At 42.8% G+C, this 17,492-nt stretch overlaps 1 long non-coding RNA gene across 1 annotated transcript; it reads left to right on the top strand.

Annotated features, from left to right (window-relative positions):
- The first annotated feature begins 308 nt into the window (after positions 1–308).
- LOC120571087 lies at positions 309–16,603 on the top strand. The gene is made up of 5 exons (XR_005641177.1): positions 309–464; positions 3,209–3,219; positions 3,571–3,610; positions 7,013–7,070; positions 16,480–16,603. It is a non-coding gene; the product is annotated as an uncharacterized LOC120571087 (long non-coding RNA).
- The last annotated feature ends 889 nt before the right edge of the window (positions 16,604–17,492 follow it).

The following is a 17,492-nucleotide window of genomic DNA, read 5'->3' as shown; positions in this document are numbered from 1 at the left end:
TACCATGACATCATTGATGATTTTGCATCACGGAAGGCCAGAAAGGTCAGGTTTTAGTTTTAGTTTGTGTTTTCTGTTCTTAGTGCGATGAAGGATTTGTGCTATTTAGAATATTTATTCTATATTTTATTTGCATATTATTCTTAATATTTTATATTATTGTTGCTCTATGCTCTTGTTAAAAAAAATTTTTTGGCACACATATATATATATACATACATACATATACATATATATATATATAAAATAAAAGTCCAGAAGTGTTTCATGCTTGTGTGTGTGTGTTTTTTTAAGAAGCCTGAAACGCTTCTGGACTTTTATTTTGAAGTTCAGCAACTAACCTGTACAGGAAGCTGTAGTCTTCACTGCGCTGACTTCACACTTTTGAACAAGATGGACTCTAGCAGAAAATACGTATTTTGGCAGTTGTTGCGTTCAGATTCAGCTTCGGTTACACAGAGCAGGTTTGGTCCCTTTACTTCTTCACATTCATTGTTGATTCGTTCATTAAACATCGTAAGAGGCCGGTACCTCGGTTAGCTGGTTAACAGTTCACCTCGAACGAATCTCACCGGACAGCCATCACCAAACCAACCAGACTCCATGTAAATAATCAGGACTTTTAGCGTGTATAGAGCCAGCATATTTCCACATGTAAATGGGTGATTTAAGGGTTTATTTTAACCAAACCAGAGCGGTTGTTGTTGTCTCTATTCTCTCTCCTTTTATACCAGGGCGATAGAGCTCAACAGTGACCGCCCACTTTTTTTTAACAGCTCCGGTGTTTATCCCCCGTTCAATTGTTATGTTGACGTTTCAAAAAAATGACATAAATATGACATGAAATAAAGAGTTTTAAGTCAGGAACCGAGCCAACCAGCTAGGAAAGGAATCGTGACCATAACACGTTTAATTCGGCTTAAAAAAACGTTTTGAAAAAGGCCAAAAGGCAAAGGTACAAGACCGTGTACAGAAACTACCATAGACTTCAACGGTAGAAGCGCCATCCAGCCGTTCGCGGTTTCGGTAAACGTTTCCATGGTAACAGCGAGTTGGACCAGTCAGAGACAGCGCTATGTGCTGTAGATTAGTTTAAAAAAAAACAGTTTTTTTCTTGAAACAAGGTTGGTTTCTAGCTTCTACTGGGGATGGGCGATACCAAACTTTTAGGATTCGATACCGATACTTTTTCTTGCATTTTCATCGATACCGTTAATTTCTTATTGGCAATTTTTGTCAGTAAAAATATTATTACATTTAAGACAAATCACAAGACAAATACGGACCATTTATACAAAATGTATTATGGTCAATACATAATAAAATTATGTATTGACCATAATACATAAATAATAAAATTATTTATAAAATAAATAACATAAATATGAATGAAATAAATTAAATATGAACAAAAACATACACATTTTCACTTTTCTTATTTCTCAAAAAGAAAAAAAATACCAATCTTGGTAAAAAAAAAAAAAAAGCTAAAAGGAAGAAAAAAAAAAACTAATACATCATAACAATGTTATGTTTCGAACCTCTTTGTAGAAGTAAACATGTAACACTTCACTGAAGCAAAAACAAGAGGTCATAAAGATCAGAATAAACTAGGATTCCCTCATCCTATAAACCTGCATAAGAAAGACAGTTGTTCCCTGAGAAAATGAACTCGGCTGTGTCGCACGTTGACGCTCATTCGCTCGTCTCCTGTCACGTGACATGGGCCAGCTCAATACGCCGCCAGGTACAGGGGTGTCACGGCACATAGTAATTTAAGTAAGTAATCTAACGGTAGGGTTCCACACAGCGAAACACCTCGCGAATTTCGGCCAGCGAAAGTTTGCCTCGGGGGGCGTGGTCGCGAAAACAACACGCAAGACCGCAACATTTTTTTAAATGTCCCGGGCTGTCAGAAGACAGGGCGGTAAAAATGCACAGCAGCAAACCATCGGTAAAACGTTAGCTCATAAATGCTTTGGTAACCTGGCTATGTAGCCTAGCTGCCTCGCTGTGCTTACAATGAAATGCAATGTCCGAACATGCTAGCGGTTGACCTGTCGGCTAGCTGAATCATTTTGAGTGTTTAGACTATCTCCAGTGGTCTGTTTCGTGGTGTGTGTTCGCCCTGTTTAAGTTCGCAGGTACATATAAACAACAATCCGTGTTGCTACAAGCGTCAATGTTTGCCAATAAAACATGTAATCAAACAAATGCACAAGTAGCCTAGCCTAGCTGGCTAGGCTACAATGAAATCCAATGTCCGGAACATGCTAGCGATTAGCCTGTCGGTAGGCGCTGAAAAGTTTGAGTGTTTAAACTAACATATACAGTGATCTATATTGCGGTGTATGTGCCCTAATTAAGTTTGTGTGTCGTATAAAACACAATTTTGGTGTTGATAGAAGTACCGATGGGTTGTTGAAACATTTTAATCACATCAAAATGTTCATGATACGGCGCTGATGACCTCCGCCATCTTGGTCAGACTTTTTTTGTAACTCCCGCCTCCAAACACAAACACGCGGACCTGATTGGTTCTCGAGCGGTCCTCATTTGAATAAAGTTAAACTTTCGTCAACTTTATTTCGCATCCCCTCGGCGATTCGCTCTCATCTCGCTCAATCAGGGCGAATTTCGTCTCCATTCAACCTCAATGAGAGCAGAGCGAAATTTCGCTGTGTGGAAACCTACCGTAAAACAGCTGAAAGTGATGCATACACCCCCAATTATTATTTTTTCTTTATATCGATACTTTTTTAAGGAAATCAATGCCAAATGAGTAGCGTGAGTATATCGATATATCGATACGCCCATCCCTAGCTTCTACAGGAGCAGAAACTTTCCTTTCACAATTTCACAACTCGGGGCGAGTCTACCTCGGAGGGTTTAGACATTATGGCTGATAATCTAAGACCTTATGCAGAAAATCAACAAGATTTTTACTTCTGGAAGCCCAATATTGAGCTTTATCATCCTGTCCTGCTGCACTCTCTCTCTGTACTTCTTCTACAAACCTAAACCGTATACGTGTACACACACACACAGAAAGAGACACATACAGAGACACACACAGTCACATATACAGAGACACACACAGTGTCTAATCGCTGCAGCATTAATAATTCTCGTAGTGTGATTACACACTAAGCACTAATCTTTCATTATTTCCCTGACATGCATACAACCCGATGGATTGACTATCAAGGTGAAGAGAAAGTGAGTAACCTAATATATCATTTCTTCTCTCTGTGTTGAGCCAGCATATCTGGGATACTGCAGTGCTCATAAGGGCCTTTGGTTGATTGGCATTATGTAGAATATTACCATTACAGTAATATGTGACAATGGGAGGAACTAGGAGGATAAATTGTGTAAGTGTACATTTGTTTTCTTATTATATTTACGAGTCTGCAGAGGGCCATAAAGCTGCATAAACTCATGTATTGTTGTAGTATGCATTTCAAAAGAAGATTTAAAATAGCACAGCAGGCAACGTGGCACTCCTGTAAAAACGTATCGGGGAACAACTCTGAGTCACTAATTGAAACCTCTCTGTCTGTATTTCAGTTTGAAGGAGTTGGAAGAGAGCCATCGACCTGCAGGAACGGTGAGGAACCTTTAAATCAACATAGCAGGATTGTCGGCGCGGTTGTACTGTTGCCATGGCACAGCTGACTCACTGAGATGAGGGAGACAAGCGTTTTTACAGTGACTACGTTTACATGCACATAATATTCCATGAAATAGTGTTTCCTTCTTATTGGGTCAAACTGTCGGCTGGTTGGTTTGTGTACAGTAACCCTAACAACGCACAGAGCTGACTGTAAGCCGTAAACTGTCCCAAACTGCAGTAAAAACCCTGACTGAGACGCAGATTCTGAATGCGCTGTATACATGTCCAAAGAATGTCTCTAAAGCCTAAATAATACCAGCATGTATTAATCTGAAAATGCTATATTCCGGAAAAAGGCCTCATTGGGGATATCCAACCAGAATATGCTGCTAACATGACCTGAATCAGATTCAGAATATTGGTGGGCATGTAAACATACTGACTGATGAAAGGAGTCCCAGTTTACACTAACGCAACTACCAAACACTAGAAGACTCTGAAGTCTGACACCTTCTCACATCTCATGTTAACAACCACAATGTCAGATTTCAGGTGATTTGTTTTTTTTACACTTTTGTATGCTTTTGGATGCATTGAACGCGTAACGTATGCGGGCCGTTCGCGGAGTGTTTGTGCCGCCAGGGCTTTAAATTACGATCAAAGATACCAGCCAATTGGATTTTCCACTAGCCATGTTGAGCATCCAGCGTCAGTTCTTGCAGGCCAAGTAGTCAAGATGCCGCTAACCGCTATTGGCCAACAACACGGTCACATCAGCTGATCTGCGTCAGCTGGTCAGCTCCCCTCGCTTCTAAATGGCTACACTCAAACAGGGCGTCCTACTTAAATCCCCTTTAGTTTGTTCCTAACTGCTTGCTGTTCGAATCTATGCAACCCACCCCCTCCCCTGCTCCACCTTGTCGTGGCTAACGTGGCGTCGATTTCTACCGTATTTTCCGCACTATAAGGCGCACTTAAAAGCCTTTAATTTTCTCAAAAAACGACAGTGCGCCTTATAATCCGGAGCGCCTTATATATGGATCAACCTCTCGGATCCCTGCCCCGTTGACGGGACACTGCGTCGCTGTAACCTCGATAAAACTTCCACTCATTCGCGTTTTATAACTTTAAAGCATTACAATACATTACAATATTCAAAATATACAGCCATGCGACACACCAATTGAAAGCTTAGCCTCTAATGATTAATTTAAGTCCACATACAAAGCATACGATGATTTATAGCAGTTACACAACTGTTACAAAGTAATAGAAAATAAAACAATTTAGCCATAATCTGCGCAGCTGTCGAGAGAGCATCCATACCTGATTTCGTTGTCCTTTCAGCAACAAAGTGGTATTTTGGCCAAAACTTGATTTTCATAAATCCACAAGAGTTCAAGGAAATGTAATATCCAAGCTTTATATTCCAAAACGATCTGTTCGCCTCACAATGTTGAAGTTTCTGGCCGAATCACAGCGGAAAAACGCTTTTTCCATTTCCGCACTTGTCATCGCCGTTAGCTTCTCTGCCCAGCTCGCTACATGATCGATGTGGGCGTCATCGTATTCCCTAGCTTCTTCTTCTTCAGGTTTGCCTCTGATATGGCCAATGGAAGCGGACAAGCCGATGACAACATGTCAGGGACCACGTTGAGACGATCGCCATTTTTCTCGGACCACTTAGATTTAAATGCTATAAGGACGAGTGAATGGAGTTGTCAGAACGCTTCATAAAGTTTGACTTTATCTGACGGTTTTGTTGACATTCCCTTTAGCACAGCTCCATCTAGTGGATGCATAACGCAACCCCAGTCAAACGTTTGACTGCAGTATCTTCTATTCTATGCGCCTTATAATCCGGTGCGCCCTATATATGAAAAAAGTTCTAAAATAGGCCATTCATTGAAGGTGCGCCTTATAATCCGGTGCGCCTTATAGTGCGGAAAATACATGTCTTCGTTGCCGCTCTGTTCACATGGGGGAATAGTTTAGCTCTCCCAGTCCTAAACTGTGTGAGAGTCCCCTAATGCGCCCACTAATGCTGCTGCTGTCCCCCCTGCTGCTTTTTCATGGTGCTCATTAAAGGTCAGGGGACTCCTCTTAACAGAGCCATACCGCCAAATTTAATTCGTAATTTATTCAAACAAATTTCCTAAATAATTTTTTATTGTCTGTGTTGTTCTTGACTTTAATGGACCTGACAGAAGATTGTTTTGGGGTGTTTTTTTCCTAACTAACGCACACAAAATCGCCCTAATTTTTGGTGGAAAACAGACCAATCTGGAAACACAGACTTCTTTTCTGCAGCCGGCCGATTCAAACGCTTCGCTTCATTCGCCGGCCAAATTGGCTGATAACTTTACAATGTTAGCTGCCAAAGTTAATCTCTACCTGCATTTGGCGGGATGGTGGGTGTCAACTTAAAGCCCTGTGTGCTGCTTGAATGTAATCTATTGTTTTTCTAGAGATTATTATTATTTTTCTGTTGATTAAACGGTTTCTACAGCCTAAACCGTACATGGTGGGGGGGTGCCATTTTCAGGACTGGTCCAGATCCCTGCAAGGACCTCAGACAAAAAAGATTCAGCCACTTCCACCACTAGGTGCCGCTATAGCAGTGTTATACACGTTATAAACGTGTTTGGCCTTATAACTCCCACACTGTACATCCCACATTAAAAATACAAATATCCACGCTTTCCCTGAATTCAGCTGAATCTCCTGATATAGGCCACGCCCATTTCTGCCTAGACTTTTCTGCACAAAAATCGTGATTTATCGTAAACATACTTTTTCGAACTCCTCCTAGACGGTGCGGCCGCTCTGCACAAAACTTGGTACGTTGCATCTCCAGACTGACCTGACAAAAAGACGAAAATTTGCACAAACAAATTTGTGTAGCTAGCTACAAAAACACAAACTTTGCCATATCTCGGCGGTGTACCTTGGCGCATTGCTATAATGGGGGATTTGCACCGTAATATCTTTATTTGTAATCTTTTGCATGTGTGTGTGCTGCTGTGCGTCCCTGTGTGTGTGTGTGTGTAACAAGCATAGTGTGCGCGCGCTGTGCACGAGCCTAGCAGCATTTTACTAATGCTCTGTTAAAATAACAATGAAATGCTGCGTTATTGACTAGACCAGGTGTTTGTTGGTCAATGGCGCGATCACTTAAGTTAGTTAATTGGATTACTTAAACATGAGTTTCACATGTTGTCAGTACCTTTAAAGCATACGTAATGTTTTTTTAACCAGAGCAACAGTTGTTACCAGTTTATTCTTGGAACAAGATTAAAATACAAGTGAAAACATCAAGCATTATATTCTGTGTCCTACTTTATATGGATAACAATTTTCATTTTTAATATTAATTGCTTTTTTTGAATGTTGTAGATGCCACGAAAAAACAAAAGAAGCAGGGCTCAGGCGCAAAGATGGCTGCATCGTGCAGGTAATTCAAAGAAATGTAATCATCTTTTTTCTTTTCTTTCCCTCAATTCTTTCCTACCTCAACCTGTTCTTGTGAATCCAGGGAACAAAATGTTGGGAAAAAACTGATGAAGGAACGGATCATCACACCATTCTTTGCATGTGAACCAATAAAATCTTTAGTACAAGGTTGTCGTCAGGCTTATCAAGCTATAAGTAAGAGTTCATTTTTCTCTAATTTCGGCCGGATGTCCGTCCCTTTCCTCTTCCTTTGTGTTGGCGTTCTAACCTCTGGTGGATTTGTGAGGACTATGGTTAACTGCTCCTCAGATCTCTGCAGGGTAAATCCAGACAGCTAGCTAGACTATCTGTCCAATCGGAGTTTTCTGTTGCACGACTAAAATTACTTTTGAACGCACACATTCGCTGCACGGAGAGGACGCTGGCGCCGTTTGTTCTCCTCTTCTCCGCCTGCTATTGCCTCTTGTGTTCTTGTTTGTTTGTGTTCTCTGTACCCTTGAAGGAAAGCAAGTTTCTTTCCTTCATATCATCCCACTGGATCAACTCTACCTACTCTCCAAGTGTATACCAGCTGACACCACCAACTTCGACGATATTCCATCATTACCTGCTCCCACTGTCCTCAAACACCGGCTGGGTCAACCTCTGGGTGTCGGCTGGCTAACACTGCGGCTTTCACCTCTGGACCTCATCAGAATGCTGCTGCATTACATAGGGCACACCTGGAACACACCGTCAGGCTGCACAGAAAACCCGAACTGGACTGCAGTGCTCTCCGCCCTTCATATATAATCATCAGTAATGTGGACATACTGTCTAAGTGGGGAAAAGGCAAATAATAGAACAGCTAGAACAGTCTGGTAAGTTCAGAAAAGTACATCACTTTACTGTAATGCAGCCTTTAAAACCAGGAAAAGAACTTCCAGATCACAGAACTCCCCTCAGTATTATCATTTGAATTTCTCGCCTTCAAAGCTCTTTCCCCCATGACAGTCATCCTCATTTACTGGCTCCCTATCCCTCCTTCCTCTCTGCTTTTACTGAACTCCTCACACTAGCCTCATCTCTCTCTCCACGTCTGCTGCTACTCTGTGACTTAAACATCCACATGGACTCCCCCACCTGCAAGCTCTCATCAGAATTCACCATTTTACTGGATAACTTCTCTCTCACCCAACATGTCACATTCCCCACCCATGAAAAAGGACACATACTCGACCTGGTCTGCTCCACAAATCAACCGGTGCTCGACCTCCATCCATGCCTCTTTCCCCTCTCTGATCACAAACTGATACGGTTCACCATCCCTTCTCCAACCCCACGCCCCCGCCTCCTCAGAGAAATCACCTTCCGCAACCTCAAATCTATCAATCCCCACCATCTCTCTGACCTGCTCTCCACCTGGACTCAACCCTCACCTCACCTGATGATCTCACAAACCACCTCAACTCCAACTTGTCTACCTCCCTCAACACAAAAACCTTCACTTTTAACACCTCTTCACCCTGGTACACACCTGCACTCCGGAAAATGAAACAAACTGGCCGCCAACTTGAACGTCTGACAAAGAAATCATCCCTCACAGTCCATCATGAAGCCTATAAACTCCACCTCACTGCCTGCAAAGACGCCCTCATTGCTGCCAATTCTGCCTACCTCTCCAACATCCTCACCGACCCCTGCCAAAACCCCAGAACCCTCTTCTCCACAGTGAACAACCTTCTCAAGCCTCGGACCAACACCCTCCCTACCTCTACTCCGGATCTCTGCAACTCATTCCTCCCATTCTTCACTGACAAAATCAACATCATTTATCAGTCTCTATCCCCTGTATCTGACCTCCCAGTATCTACTCCAGCACCTACCACGACCCCTCTTCTCCCCATCTCTCCTGACCTCCCGACCCCTCCTCCACACTGCCTCCTCTCCCAGTTTGACCCGGTCACTCCTCCTGAAATCTCCAAACTCATCAGCTCTTCCAAACCCACTACCTGCTCCCTTCCTGAAGTCCTGCCTCCTCGTCCTATTCACCTACCTCAATAAACTCTTCAACTCCTCACTGTCCCTTGGAACTGTCCCCTCTGCCTTCAAAACTGACGCTGTCACACCAATCCTAAATAAACCTGGTCTGGATCACTCCTCCCTCTACAACTACCGCCCAATATCCAACCTCCCATTTCTGTCTAAAACCCCAACATGGCATCATGACTTTGCGTAAACATACACGCCACTTTCCTAAAGCCAAATGGCGTGTTATCTGTACACATTTTGAGGTTTCCACGTGTATGTCTACGCTGTATACAGCGGATGTAAACATACAAACCACGTGGCGTCTTATCGCGAGAACGTGCCGTACTATCGCGAGAACAACGTCACACGCGTGTAAAAAAAAATAAAAATAAACAAAGGTTGGGTTTAGCAAAAGAACATTGGGAAAGACTTTAGTAACACAAAAAAACAACAAAAACACAACGGTGACCAACGTCACACGCTTAGGAAAACAATAAACAGTTGGGTTTAGGAAAGATTGTTGACAAATGCCACACGTGGGACACGATCCTGACTCTCCTGGGTGAAAGTCCTGTGTTTTACCCATCCGCTACCCCAACCAACCTACACGGACTTGTATCCTTTCATACTACTAAAATTCACACGTAATGTACCTGTACCTTTCCAACAGATCCCACTTCATCTCTCTCCATAACCACACCTTTGCCACAGCCACAGCCACTCAAGGCGTTCCCCAGGGCTCTGTACTCGGCCCCCTCCTCTTCATCATCTACATCCTCCCCCTTGGTCAGATACTCCGCCACTTCAACCTAGACATCCACTGTTAAGCCAATGACACCCAGATCTACTTCAGCACCAAATCCCCCCACAATCCTCCCCTCTCCCACATCAACTCCTGTCTGTCAGCTATTAACCCTTGTGTTGTCCTTCGGGTCCCAGTGACCCGAAGGACAACACAAGGATTATGTATTTCCGTTTACTTTGTTGAGAATTGCTCTCTAAACAAGGGTTAATACAGCACCTTAGTTCTTGTTTGTACAGCATTTTGGTCAGCTTAAACTGTGTTTAAATGTGTTCTAGAAATAAACTTTACTTACTTTACAAGAAACAGGGTTTAGAGAGCAATTCTCAACAAAGTAAAGGGAAGTACATAATCCTTGTGTTGTCCTTCGGGTCACTGGGACCCGAAGGACCACACAAGGGTTAAAACCTGGATGCAACACAACTTCCTCAAACTCAGCCATTGTCTCCCTATCTCCCCAGGCCCCCACCTTGGCGTGATCTTTGATTCCACCCTCTCCCTTGAGCCCCACATCCGCCATGTCATTAAAACCTCCTTCGTTCACCTCCGCAACATCGCCAAAATCAGACCCTCTCTCATACCCCCCGCTGCTGAAAGACTCATTCACGCCTTCATCTCCTCCCAACTGGACTACTGCAACTCACTTCTCCTCGGCATCAGCTACATCACCCGACTTCAACTGGTCCAGAACGCAGCTGCCCGACTCATCACCCGCTCCAAATCCTGGCTCCACTCCAGTCCTAAAACAACTCCACTGGCTTCCCATCTCCCCCTACCAACCCTCACGGCCCCTCAGATCCACCTCAGCCGGTCTCATCTCCATCCACAAGTCCAACCTCCACAGTTTTGGGGACAGATCCGCACCTCTGAGTCCCTCACCATCTTCCAGTCCCGCCTCAAGACCCATCTCTTCACCTCTGCCTAGCCGTAGCCCCACGCCCCTCTCCCTTTTCATCTGTGCCTGAATCTTGTTTTGCTTTGTTTTTGTTTTCTACCTTGCCCTGTAAAGCGACTTTGAGTCCTTGAAAAGCGCTATACAAATTCAATTTATTATTATTATTATTATTATTATTATGTTCCACCAAAACATGTTCCTTCCAGAGGCTATTTTGCAGAGGCACCGTGGCTCCATTTGGTAGTGGTGGGCAGATCGAGGCTTCGTGAAACAATGAAACAGTTGAAGCAAATGTGTCATATTGTGTCGAGGCTTCGAAACAATCTGACACTCGTCTCAACGATGACACCTAGTGGTCACTGGCAGGTGGTGATCTGAAACAACCTTGATAACGAGCCATTAAAAAAATAAAAAATGTATTATTGTATTGTATTATTTTTCTAATATGTGAAGCTTGTAAGGCTTGCAGACTCCTCACTGTGCATAATGCTATTTTGGTCATAAAAAATGAATATTAATAAAAGAAATCAAGCCACAATGTCTCACTTTTTTATAGATTTTCATTCAAAAATATTTATTTCTCTGCTGTGGAAGGACTTAGCCTACTTCGTGTTTTACAGATAATTTCTCCAGCCTTTGAAAAGATCCTCTCACAAGGGACACTTGTTGCTGGCATGCAAAGATATTTTTTAGCAAGGACATACAAATGAGGAAAGATTACTGCTCTCTCTTTCCAGTAAGTTAGGGGATCATGAGTTCTGGGCAAAAACGCAGAGTGGAGGTATTTTTTCACTTCCAGCTGTAGCATTATGTATAATCTGGGTTTTACAGATACGATCATTAAAATGTTCCCATAAACTGTCCTGTCCTATCTATCTATCTATCTATCTATCTATGTGTCACTGTATGTAGGTCTATACTCTGTCTGTCTCACTCTATCAGTCAATGTGTAAATTTAAATGTAAGCCTAAATATAACTAAACAACTCGCACTTTGAATGTCACTATATCACCAAATATCCGCTATCTCAAAATCAAACTCATCTCACAAAAACCCACGAGGTCAAGGTGCGTTGACTTCACTTTTATACTGATGTGCGATGTGTGTTCCCGACCCTGTCAATCAAACGCTGATTTGGCGGACCATGCCACCTGTTGAAACACTAGTGAAACACTCCGGTGTTTCATTTAGCCGTAGTCACGTGACATCAGTGTTTTGAATCGCGCTTCGGATCAGTGTTTCGAAACATCTGCGCTTCGGGATCTCGGCAAAGCTTCGGAACGTCAGTTTCACTTCAGCCATCCCTACCATTTGGTGCTTAGAACCGCCCAAGACGATTGTGATTGGTTTAAAGAAATAACAATAAACCAGAGCACATTTTTATCGATTGCGATTCTTTTGAGGGGTGGAGCTGCAACCCGTTCTCAATCCAAACTCATAAAATACTGACGAATGGTCAGTGGCTCTTAGAGTCGGATAACGAAAAATCTCCCTTTAGCGCCTGTATGAAACGCACCGGGCAGAGCAGCAGCTCGACTGCAGTGCTGTAAGATGACATAGTATTAAGAGAAACAACGGTAGAGAATAGTATGAAGAGAGACAACGGTAGAGAGTAGTACGTAGAGACAATGGCAGAGAGTAGTATGTAGAGAGACAACAGTAGAGAGTAGTATGTAGAGAGACAACGGTAGAGAGTAGTATGTAGAGAGACAGCAGTAGAGAGTAGTATGTAGAGAGACAACGGTAGAGAGTAGTATGTAGAGAGACAACGGTAGAGAGTAGTACGTAGAGAGACAACAGTAGAGAGTAGTATGTAGAGAGACAACGGTAGAGAGTAGTATGTAGAGAGCAACGGTAGGAAGTGGTATGTAGAGACAGCGGTGAGTGAGGTATGTAGAGAGACAACAGTAGAGAGTGAGTACGTGGAGAGACAGTAGAGATAGTAACGTGGAGGACAACAGTAGAGAGTAGTACGTAGGGAACAACGGTAGAGAGTAGTATGTAGAGAGACAACAGTAGAGAGTAGTACGTAGAGAGACAACAGTAGAGAGTGATGCGTAAGAGAGACAACAGTAGAGAGAGTAGTACGTGAGAGACAACAGTAGAGGTAGTATGTAGAGAGACAACAGTAGAGAGAGTACGTGAAGAGAGACAACAGTAGAGGATTGTGCGTAGAGAGACAACAGTAGAGAGTAGAATGCGATAGAGACAACAGTAGAGAGTAGTACGTAGAGAGACAACAGTAGAGAGTAGTCATGAGAGGACATCAGTAGAGTGTAGTATGTAGAGAGACAACAGTAGAGAATTGAGTGCGAAGAGACAACAGTAGAGAGTTATGCGTAGAGAACAACAGTAGAGAGTAATGCGTGAGAGACAACAGTAGAGAGTAGTATGTAGAGAGACAACAGTAGAGAGTGGTATGTAGAGAGACAACAGTAGAGAGTAGTATGTAGAGAGACAACGGTAGAGAGTAGTATGTAGAGAACACGCGGTAGAGAAGTAGAATGCGTACTGAGACAATGGCAGAGAGTGGTATGTAGAGAGACAACAGTAGAGAGTGGTATGTAGAGAGACAACGGTAGAGAGTAGTGTATAGAGACAACGATTGAGAGTAGTATGTAGAGAGACAACGGTAGAGAGTAGTATGTAGAGAGACAGTAGAGAGTGGTATGTAGGAGACAACGGTGGAGAGTGAGTACGTAGAGAGACAACAGTAGGAGTAGTATGTGGAGAGACAACGGTAGGGAGTGAGTATGTAGAGAGACAACAGTAGAGAGTAGTACGTAGAGACAACAGTAGAGTGGTATGTAGAGAGACAACAGTAGGAGTAGTATGTAGAGAGACAACAGTTGAGATGGTATGTAGAGAGACAACAGTAGAGAGTAGGTATGAAGAGAGACAACAGTAGAGTAGTATGTAGAGAGACAACAGTAGAGAGTAGTAACGTAGAGGACAACAGTAGAGTGGTATGAAGAGAGAGACAACAGTAGAGAGTAGTACGTAGAGAGACAACAGTAGAGTAGTATGTGGAGAGACAATGGTAGAGAGTAGTATGTAGAGAGACAACAGTAGAGAGTAGTATGTAGAGAGACAACAGTAGAGAGTAGTATGTGGAGAGACAATGGTAGAGAGTAGTATGTGGAGAGACAACAGTAGAGAGTAGTATGTGGATGAAGAGAGACAACAGTAGAGAGTAGTATGTGGATGAAGAGAGACAACAGTAGAGAGTAGTATGTGGATGAAGAGAGACAACGGTAGAGAGTAGTTTCCTTTCCCTCCTTCCTTTAATCCAGTGGTTCTCAAACTTTTTCGGTCATTCCCCACTTTGGACAAGGGGGAATTTTCAAGCCCCACCTGCCCCTATCGCCCCAACACAATACTAATGAAATACGCAACTAGCTTCAAATGTTCCAATTTATTGAAGTAACAACTATCAAATAACAGCAAGTTCAAAAATAAAGAAAATAATAGTGCAGCTGTGTCAAAATTTGCATCAAGTTCAAAAATAGAAGATTAAATAAAAGTGCCACTTTGCAAATAAAAGTGCCACTTTGCAATCTGTTAAAAAAGAAAAGAAGAGAATCCATTTGGCAAGACAGGTCTATTCTCCCTGCACTAGTGGCTGCAATGAGCCTTTTTTGCATTGCACACTTTCGGGGGTGATCGGTCTAATAAGCGGCAAAACACAGCTATAAGGATGGTTTGCTCTCACACGCGCTGCATTTATAGTCATACAAACACACACACGTGCAGTCACTTTCTCGTCTAGTGGAGGCGCGTATGGCTGCGTCCTGGAGCGTCCTAAGCCGTCCCGTCTCATGCCGAGGCGTATCCAACGGTAAATTCAGAGGGTCAAAAATACGAAATCTAATTATTTTCCAGATTGATTCACGGGTAAATCCATGGGCGTCAGTTTGGTTTGAAATGTGCTGGGGACAGAGACGCATTTGGAAGTACATTTCCAGAAGTGCTGGGTACAATGACGCATACGTTTTGTTTTTTTTCTCCTTCGCACAGGTCACGTTTGAACAGTGTTGGTTTGAAAGACGCTATCCTGTAGCTTACTAATGAATAAAAACGTGGTTTAATTTACGTAAACAATGATAACCAAATTTCTCTCTCATATTGCTCCTCATAACCACTGAAAACTGTCAAAAAAAATCGAACCCAAAGTCCAATTATTATGGACGTTATCTGACATCTGACTCGTTTCTGCTTCACATTTTCAGCAGGGCAGCAGAGCGGCTGTGGGTTGACTCCCAACGGTTCTCATAAGTCATAATGTGAAAAAGCTTAACATGGTTTAATGTACCTAAACAACGATCAACCATCAACACATTTCTGGTTCGATTTGGTGGTTTTCAGTGGTTATGAGAAGCAATATGAGAAAGCTTGTGTGGTAATCATTGATCAGTGATCAATGATTACCACACAAGCTCACAGGCTTTTTCCTCGTCATAGGCGCCAATGAAGAAGAAAATGTTAATGTAAGATAACTTATAATCTTTGGACAGGCTTAAGTGTTCATTACAAGATATGGCCATGATAAATTTGGTCATCATTGATCGTTGTTGAGGTACATTAAACCACGTTAACCTTTTTCACGTTAAGCAGAATGTTCTGACAGGCAGCGTTGTGAACAGATGCGTGCAGCCAGCGCAGCAGCAGAGCGGCTGTGGGGATAGAGATTGCTGTGGATTTTTTGGCATCTTTTTTTTTGGCAGAATTATATGTATTAGTAATAAAGTATTAAAGTGGGAAAGTATTTTATTCCAGACGCCAGCTTTTATTTTGAAAAGTAGAAGCTCGGGGACGGCACCAGGCGGGATGGCATGAGACGGGTCGGCATGACATTGGACGCTCCAGGCTGCAGCCATACAGTCTTGGTCTAGTGTGGTCTTGCGCTATATAGTGCAAGACCGCACTAGACCAAGACGGAATAAAATACTTTCCTACTTTAATACTTTGAACATGAAATACATGAAAATAAAAAACACATTGAATGAGAAGGTGTGTCCAAACTTTTGGCCTGTACTGTATGTATGTATGAATAAATACATACACTGTATAGCACTGCTTGCTCTTGAGGGACTTATTGTAATTGTTGGGGCTTTGTAAATTATAGAGTGTGGTCTAGACCTATCTATAAAGTGTCTCGAGATAACCTATGTTATGATTTGATACTATAAATAAAATTGAATTGAATGTCTGTCTGTCTGTATATATATATATATATATATAGGCCCATTCTTTTAGTGCCGGGGTTTTAGGTGTTTTCCAGTGTTTAAGTATCGTCCTGGTGGCCACTGTAATTCCAACCATGATTACAGAAAACTCTTTACTTGATATGTTGTGTAATTGACTTCTGTCACCTAATAGACAAAGTCTTGGAGATATTGGTAGGTTTCTTCCGGCCCAATTAACTAAATATTCCGAAATGATTCTCCAGAAGGGCTGGATAGTTGGGCATTCACAAATACAGTGTAATAGAGTGCCTGTTTCTTTCTGGCACTTCCAACACAAATTGCTATTCATTACTTCCATTATGTATGATCTTAAAGGTGTCCAATAATACCTGTGTATTATTTTATATTGGGTGGATTTAATAATAACTACGGTTACCGAATTTGTTTTGGGGGGGGGGTGGTCTATCAGTTGTCTTTGTTTCGTTTGAAGTCCAAGTTTTTCTCTCTGTTCCTGCAGCGTTGCAGCAGCTGTTGGTGGCTAAAGAAGAGATTCCCCCTGAGCAGCAGGAGTGTAGCTCCAGTGTGGACCAGCAGGAGTCAGAGCCCCCCCCACACATTAAAGAGGAACTGTGGAGCAGTCAGGAGGGAGATGGTGAAGAGGAAGCTCAGTCCTCACAGCTTCATCAAAGACAAACTCAACACATGGGAACAGAAGCTGATGGAGAGGACTGTGGAGGACCAGAACCAGCCAGGAACTCACATCCACATCCACTTTTACAACCAGAGACTGAAGACCAGACTGGAGACTCTTCTGATCCTGAGCCTGATGACAGTGCTGATTGGAAGGAGACCAGAGAACCTCAGTCAGCTCTAAACTCTCTGAAACAAGATTCAAGATGTAAGAAAACATTCAGCTGCTCGGAGTGTGGGAGAAGATTTGACACCAGGGGACATCTGTTTGATCACATGACCATCCACCCAAGAGAGAAAAAATACAGCTGCAGTGTTTGTAACAAGAGATTTATCTGGCGTCAACAGGTCAGAAGACATAAATGCGTCAACCTTCAGTCGTCACAGCTTCATCAGAGTCAAACGGAGGAGAACAGAGAGACAGAGCCTCCAGCCAGCAGAGAAACTCAACACATGGAAACAGAAGCTGATGGAGAGGACTGTGGAGGACCAGAACCAGCCAGGAACTCACATCCACTTTTACAACCAGAGACTGAAGACCAGACTGGAGACTCTTCTGATCCTGAGACTGATGACAGTGCTGATTGGAAGGAGACCAGAGAACCTCAGTCAGCTTTAAACTCTCTGAAACATGATTCAAGATGTAAGAAATCATTCAGTTGCTCTGAGTGTGGGAACAGATTTGGGACAAATTCTCATTTGAAGAAACACATGAGAATCCACACAGGAGAGAAGCCTTTCAGCTGTTCCGAGTGTGGTAGAGGTTTCACTGAAAATGGAACCCTGAAGAAACACATGATGACTCACACAGGAGAAAAACCTTTCAGCTGCTCTGTCTGT

Source organism: Perca fluviatilis, chromosome 13, assembly GCF_010015445.1.
Source record: "Perca fluviatilis chromosome 13, GENO_Pfluv_1.0, whole genome shotgun sequence".
Taxonomy (NCBI): domain Eukaryota; kingdom Metazoa; phylum Chordata; class Actinopteri; order Perciformes; family Percidae; genus Perca; species Perca fluviatilis.
The sequence above is the reverse complement of the archived record's forward strand: the minus strand, read 5'-3'. Positions and strand labels throughout refer to the sequence as shown.